Source organism: Pinus tabuliformis, chromosome 1_2 (assembly GCF_031772625.1).
Source record: "Pinus tabuliformis cultivar Carrire ecotype Pingquan chromosome 1_2, CPIR1, whole genome shotgun sequence".
In the NCBI taxonomy this organism is placed as follows: domain Eukaryota; kingdom Viridiplantae; phylum Streptophyta; class Pinopsida; order Pinales; family Pinaceae; genus Pinus; species Pinus tabuliformis.
The window spans coordinates 728,736,198-728,742,649 of NC_142298.1; the positions used below are offsets into that span (position 1 = coordinate 728,736,198).

The 6,452-nt window shown below is 37.8% G+C and overlaps 1 pseudogene; it reads right to left on the reverse strand.

Annotated features, from left to right (window-relative positions):
- Window positions 1-816: 816 nt before the first annotated feature.
- On the reverse strand, window positions 817-3,849 carry LOC149207828 (protease Do-like 7 pseudogene; annotated as a pseudogene).
- Between the last annotated feature and the right edge of the window lie 2,603 nt (window positions 3,850-6,452).

A 6,452-nucleotide genomic window follows, 5' to 3' on the forward strand; every position in this document is an offset into this window, starting at 1 on the left:
ATAGCTAGCGAAAACTGTAACTGTCGAAGTAAAACCTCAAGCAAGAACGAAGCCTTCCAACCGCTAACAGTGCTCAGGTTCAGCAGTAAACCTGCGAACCCTAGCCCAACCTTCGAAAACACCGACCGTCATCCTTTCCATTCTCTCTAAAATGATAGTTACCAATAAAAATGGTTGGGATCTTTGCATTACATCAACTCAGAGCTCACCATTTCAAAGATAAATTTTGGTGATAACAGAAAGGAAGTTTTGGTGTATCTCAGAAGAAGTTTTTTGATATTATCTGAGAGAAAATTTCGAGTTGTTTATAATGAGAAGTTCAGATCTCAGTGAGGCATACTCTCTGTGCTATCACAATTAGGGAATGCAGATTGGAGTTCATTCTTCCACAGTTCCGTGCTCCCACGTTTGATGCTACCACATACTACAGTCTTAGTGCTAATATTATCTTGGTGTAACTACCAAAAAAATCACTATATTTTCATAAAAGCGTATAATATTTAATTTAACATTATAAAATTATAAATATAATTTATAAATGCTTGTAATTACTTGAATTTCAATATTTTAAATTCTAAAACTTTTGTTTAAAAAATATTTTAATATTTAATAAATAAAAAATTAAAATGAATAATTTCAATTTATATTATAATTTTATTTTTTAAATTTATAAATATTAAATGGTTATAACGAAAAAGAATAAACCACGTTAAAATATATGTACTTAGTAAGACCTTTTGTCAACCAATTTGATTTGAGTTGAGTAAATAATAATAGTTGACCTGAGTCCATGAAAATTAACTTCATAAAATTGTATCACTTCACGTGATCATCCATATCCAAAGCCTTAATGGTTTTTCGATGCCATGATGCAGTTTCGGGATGATAGATGAGTTCCCAAGTAGGCCAGTAACGTAAATCCTGCTTCACTGTAAACACTTGGGGTTGACCATTCAACTTAAGAGATTTGATACGAACAAATTCCTCCTCTTCCAATTTCTGTGTAACATCTTTAAATGTTTGGAGATCGGGGATGGGCTTTCCATTGATTTCAACGATCCACATGCCATTGTAACTCCCACATCTAAACATAGGGTTGCCATCCAAATATGATGCTGACACATATACCCCGTGTCCTTGTTTTGGCATAAAGCCCAACGCACGGACAGATGCGGATGGATCGTGAACAACACAGCCGCACCAACCCACGATATGTTTGGTGTCAAACCCATCTCTAACATCGGTGCCCACAAGAAGTCCCAATTCCGAGCCTTCCCGAAAAATCGTCATTTTTAAATTTCCGTGATTGACATCCTTGGAGGCATCCAGGCGTTGGCAAGCTTTCTCTATGTCAGCCAAACTGGTAATTGGCTCCCCGTCTATAGCTAATAGCATGTCCCCTTCCTCCAAAGTGTGTTGAGCCCTTGATCCAGCCCAACAACCCTTTACTTGTAATACATGGAGTCTGATGGGATCCCTTTCTGCCAACTTTCTAATCCATTCCTCACTTAACCCAAAGCTACGGGCACTTGAAAGTAAAGTGGAACCAACTTCAACCTCTAAAATGCGCACAAGAGGCATACGCAATTTGATTCCATTGATAACCAGAGGTGGTGGACCTTCCGGAGTTCCATCATGTATAATCTTATGTAGCACTTCACTAACGGTGTAAATGGGAATTCCTCGCCCTCGCGAAAACATATCATCACTATCCGGTTTCCGCTTAGTGAATCTGCACCATAATGCCCGAACCCTTGACTGCTCGTCTATTAGTACACCAGAAGAAGAATCCCCGAAATATGTATCCAATTCTATGACATCCACATTCATGTCTCTAAACCGGGGACCAGAATCAGCCTTGTGAGTCTTCAAAGGGGTCACCGGGTTTGTGACAATGCAGTTCATTGAAGCAGTTTGTAAGCCCTCTTCCAAAACAAGAAGACGTACTGCGTCACCTTTAAGCAAAGCGGGTTCAGGAAGAAGAACAACTGAACGTACAGCTGCAGCCCCAGATGGAGTTAGCGCAGCAGGATCATATGCCACTAACGCATAATTGTGTACAGGGTGCAGAAAAAGAACATCTCCCGGTATCTCGATTGGGTACGCAAGAAATTGTAAGGTGACATCTGCTCCACAAATAGGCACTGTAGTCTTGTCAACCACAATTATTCCCATGGTCGCAGAATGATAGATCACCACCCCTGTTCCACTACAAAGCTTATCAGTCATACCCTCAATAATGGCAGGTGATGGCATACGGCCCTCAACGAACACAATGCTTGCATCAATTGTGGCACTGGAATCAAAACCTTGGAAATCTGACACAGTTTTGCCATTTTCTTGAGATGAATTATCCCCTTGGTCATCATGCCCATGTGGTTGGATTGAATTATCCCCTTGATCATGATGTGATTGGATTGTCGAATTAGATGTAAATGAAGACATGGCAAGACTCGTTTTCCATAGTCCAGTGACATTGTCTCGAGTGTAGAGTTGAGGTTCTGGAAACCACTCATTCCTATCAATAGTGATCAGAACAGATTCAGGTCGATGACGAGTCACACGTGTCACAAATTCAAGCGGAACTCGTGCCCCTCTCGGAAGTTTGGACAAAATAGATATAAAATCCTCCACACTCGTGATTTTCTTCTGTGCGAGTTTTTTAATGATGGCATTGGTAGGCACACCTGCCGTTGCCAACATATACCCTGGATTCGCAACATACGGTAGACCACACTCAAAGCGAAAATTCCTAGCTTGTACGTAGGATAGAGGATGAATGAGGCCACCACTGACTTCGAGGAAATAATGCGGAGTTATAGAATGTAGGTCTTGGACCTCCAAATTAACCTTTAGAGGAACACCACCCCTCTCAACCTCCAGGTCGATGGTCTTTCCAACATTATCGTCCAGCACTGTTTCCAACTTCAAGAATCCTATTACAATCTGACCGTTCACACGTACAAGAATATCACCCACCTTTAAAGGCGTCTTGTGAGCACTAGCAGGACCTCCAGGGACCAGCGAATCGATAACAAGAATTCCCGTCTCCAAGGGAATGGTGTGTCTCACAAGCTGTTCCGTCTCCCGTTGAAGACCTAACGGACGTACCTCATCAAGTCCCATGTGAACAAGGGTCATCTGAAGCGTTCCTCGAGGAATATGGACTGCCCTACTATCCTCGCAATTCTGTATAATTCTCAATGCCCTTAACACTCGATCCAGTGGAAGAAAAAATGCGGCACAACTTTCATTTTTGGAGCCTTGATTTCGTCCACCAACTGTATTTAGTCCAACTGCTTTACCATCACAATCAATTACAGGTGAGCCACTTGACCCTCCTTTTATCCTTGTAGCTGCCTGCATATAAAAGGTATTGAAATCATTGTATCCATCCTTCGTATAATGAGGAGCCTCTCGATCCAATCGGGCCAAGGTCCCCGCCATAATTGAAAGGTTGTCCAAACCGTCATTACCCACCACCCGAATATCCAATCCAACAACTGCAGCTTCTGGCGCAAGAGGGATTTCTTCACATTTCATAAACTCAAGCGCTGCGGGATCAAAACGGAAAAATCCAAAATCGTGAACAGGGTCAGTGTACAGGGGATAAACTGGCAGCACCTCTCGATTGTAGAACATAGCTTCAGCAACAAGAGGGCCAGGCTTGGCCACCATTCGGCTGGTGAGAATGATCCCTCGTTGTTTATCGACAATGAAACCGGTGTCACTTCTGCTGCACTCATCCTCCGTATCAAAAGCCCGAGTGGAAGTGACACGAAGCACCACCACGGCTTGAACAGCCTTGTTTAACGTCTTCTTCCACTTATCCGCCGTTTCAATTTCCATGGTCACGCGAGTTTGCTCTTTTTTTCACCCGCTCGATCTATCAACTCAATAAAGGGCTTCTACACAGTTTTCGATTAGTCAAATGAAACAATCACGAAGGATTCTCCCCTTCATATACTCCAATAAATAGAGGTGAAACAGCACATACTCCATTTGAAGGATTCTCCCCTTCATATACCTCAATAATAGAGGTGACCCTTCAATAATGACCCTTCCATACCTATATCCTTACCAAACTTTAAAGTTAGGGATGTAAAAGTTAATCCATGAGATTACCAATTGAGCTCCACTCTATGAATGTAAAACCTAATAACTTTAAATCCAATAATGTAAAGCTATTTTTTAATCAACAATCAATAAACATTTAACAATTCTTTTATGGTGGTATAATATAAAATTTAATGATTTTAAATAGATTACTTAAAATTAAATACATATATTACTAGTGCACTTATATAAATTAAATGGTTAGTAAATGAGCATAGACATCAATCTATAATAAGGATCAAAATACTTACTTTATTGAGATGAATACTTATTTACTTTATTGAGATGAATACTTATTTTATTGTACATCTCAAGTTGCTAAAATGAAAAACATAAAATACAAGTTTATTTATTTTTATTATTAATGATGATAAAAAGTATTAATTTATAAGTTATCATATAAATATTTTTAAAAGATCATTTAACAAGATTCTTAATTTTAGATCTCACACTTTTGTGATTCAAAAAATCATTTAACAAGATTCTTAATTTTAGATCTCACACTTTTGTGATTCAAAAAATCATTTAACAAGATTCCTAGATAGATGTCTTTAGAATTAATCACATCATTAGGATTTGGTCACATTTGAACCAACTAATGTGGTTCATCCTTAGGACAAAGTGAGAGAAATCATACAATCTTCATGAATAAATAGTAAATAATTAGTAAGGATGCATCATTGCTCAGAGTTAGCTAATGAAATCTAGCTATTAGAAACTAGTCACACAAGTAAATAAACTTTTTGAAAAAGAAGATTTAATATTTTTAAATTTATAAACTATTTAATATTTTAAATATTTAAATTTATAAATTATTTGATATTCCAAAATTAATTATAAATTATTTAATATTTTAAATTAGTTAAAAAATATAAGTTAGGAGAAGCAATATGGTTAAGAAAATTAATAGGGGTAATAATAAGTAACTAATAAAATAGTAGCTATAATAATAAAGTTAAAGGGAAAAATAGTTGTTATTTAATATTAAATAATAATTATCTTATAATCATTAATGTAACAAAAAGGAAAAGAGAAGTTAAAGAGTAGGTTAATAAATTTAGTTATAAATTATATTTTAGGAATAATATATCTCATAAATAAATAAGCTCTAAATCTAAATAATAGGCTGTAGGGAGTTTATTAAAAAAAATTAAAAGGGGTTTAGATCTAAGTATTATATATTATAAAGTAAAGAGAGGTAGTATATTAAGAGGTAATGAGGACAATGATATAGTTAAAAATAGGGTCAAAAAAGTGGATAAAAGTTGTAAATAAAAATTGAGAGGATGGAAATTATATCATAAAATAAATTATCTCTCTTTACTACCTCTCTTTACTTTGTCATATCCTTGAAAGGGCTTGAGGCTCTAAGTTCTGTAGTACCCATTATTTTTAAAAACTTCAAGGACATGAGATTTCTCCTGGTCAAGTTGGTTATCATCAGAGATTCTTAGAGCACGGGTAGCAAGGGTGCTGAGAACACCAAATTTCTGAGCAGCAAAATGGTGAGAACTAGCATGAAGATATTGTTCCGTCTGAGTTTTTTTGAATTTTTTTTTGTGAGAAATGAAACCATCATCCATTCTAGAGAGGAGAATGTCAAGGAAAGGAAGGCATTCGTCCACCTCGACTTCCATCATGAACTTGATGGATCGTGAAAATGATGCAAGTGTCATTAACAAACCTCTTCCATTTCTTAGGGAGAAATTGGGCTGAGGCCAACGCCTTGGTCTCAAAATCATCCATAAAAGGGTTAGCAACAATAGGGGAAAGAGAGGAACCCATTGCGACCTCGCAGGTTTGCTCATATAATTCTGCTAGGAAACTGAAAAAAGTCAAGGTGGGGCAAAGACCAACCAATTTGGCAGTATCATGTGATCCAAAATGGATCCTAAAACCTCTAAGTCTAAGTCTTTAATACTATCAGAAAACATTATCACAGAAGAAAAACACTAAGAATGATAGAAAATAGAGCTAATCGGAGGTCTAATTGCTGCTGCACAGGGGCCGTCGAATCAGACTGGTCAACGGTCTAAATCAAATTGGCAGATCGCATCGGAGGGTTCGGCAACATCGCATCGGCAGAGTGCATCAGAGGCAGCCTTATGGGAAATGTGACTGCGACCCAACGACACAACATGGACCATTAATCGAGCGCGCAGATCAATAGTTGAGACTACATTATCGCATCGCAGATTCCAATGGGGAAAGGCCCAAACCACAGGCCCGAAGACCATCCGACATGTGATTGTGATTATCGCATCACAATATCGCATCGCACATAACCAAATGGGAAAGGATCCAGAACATCATGAGGGCCGATATGTGATGCGCCG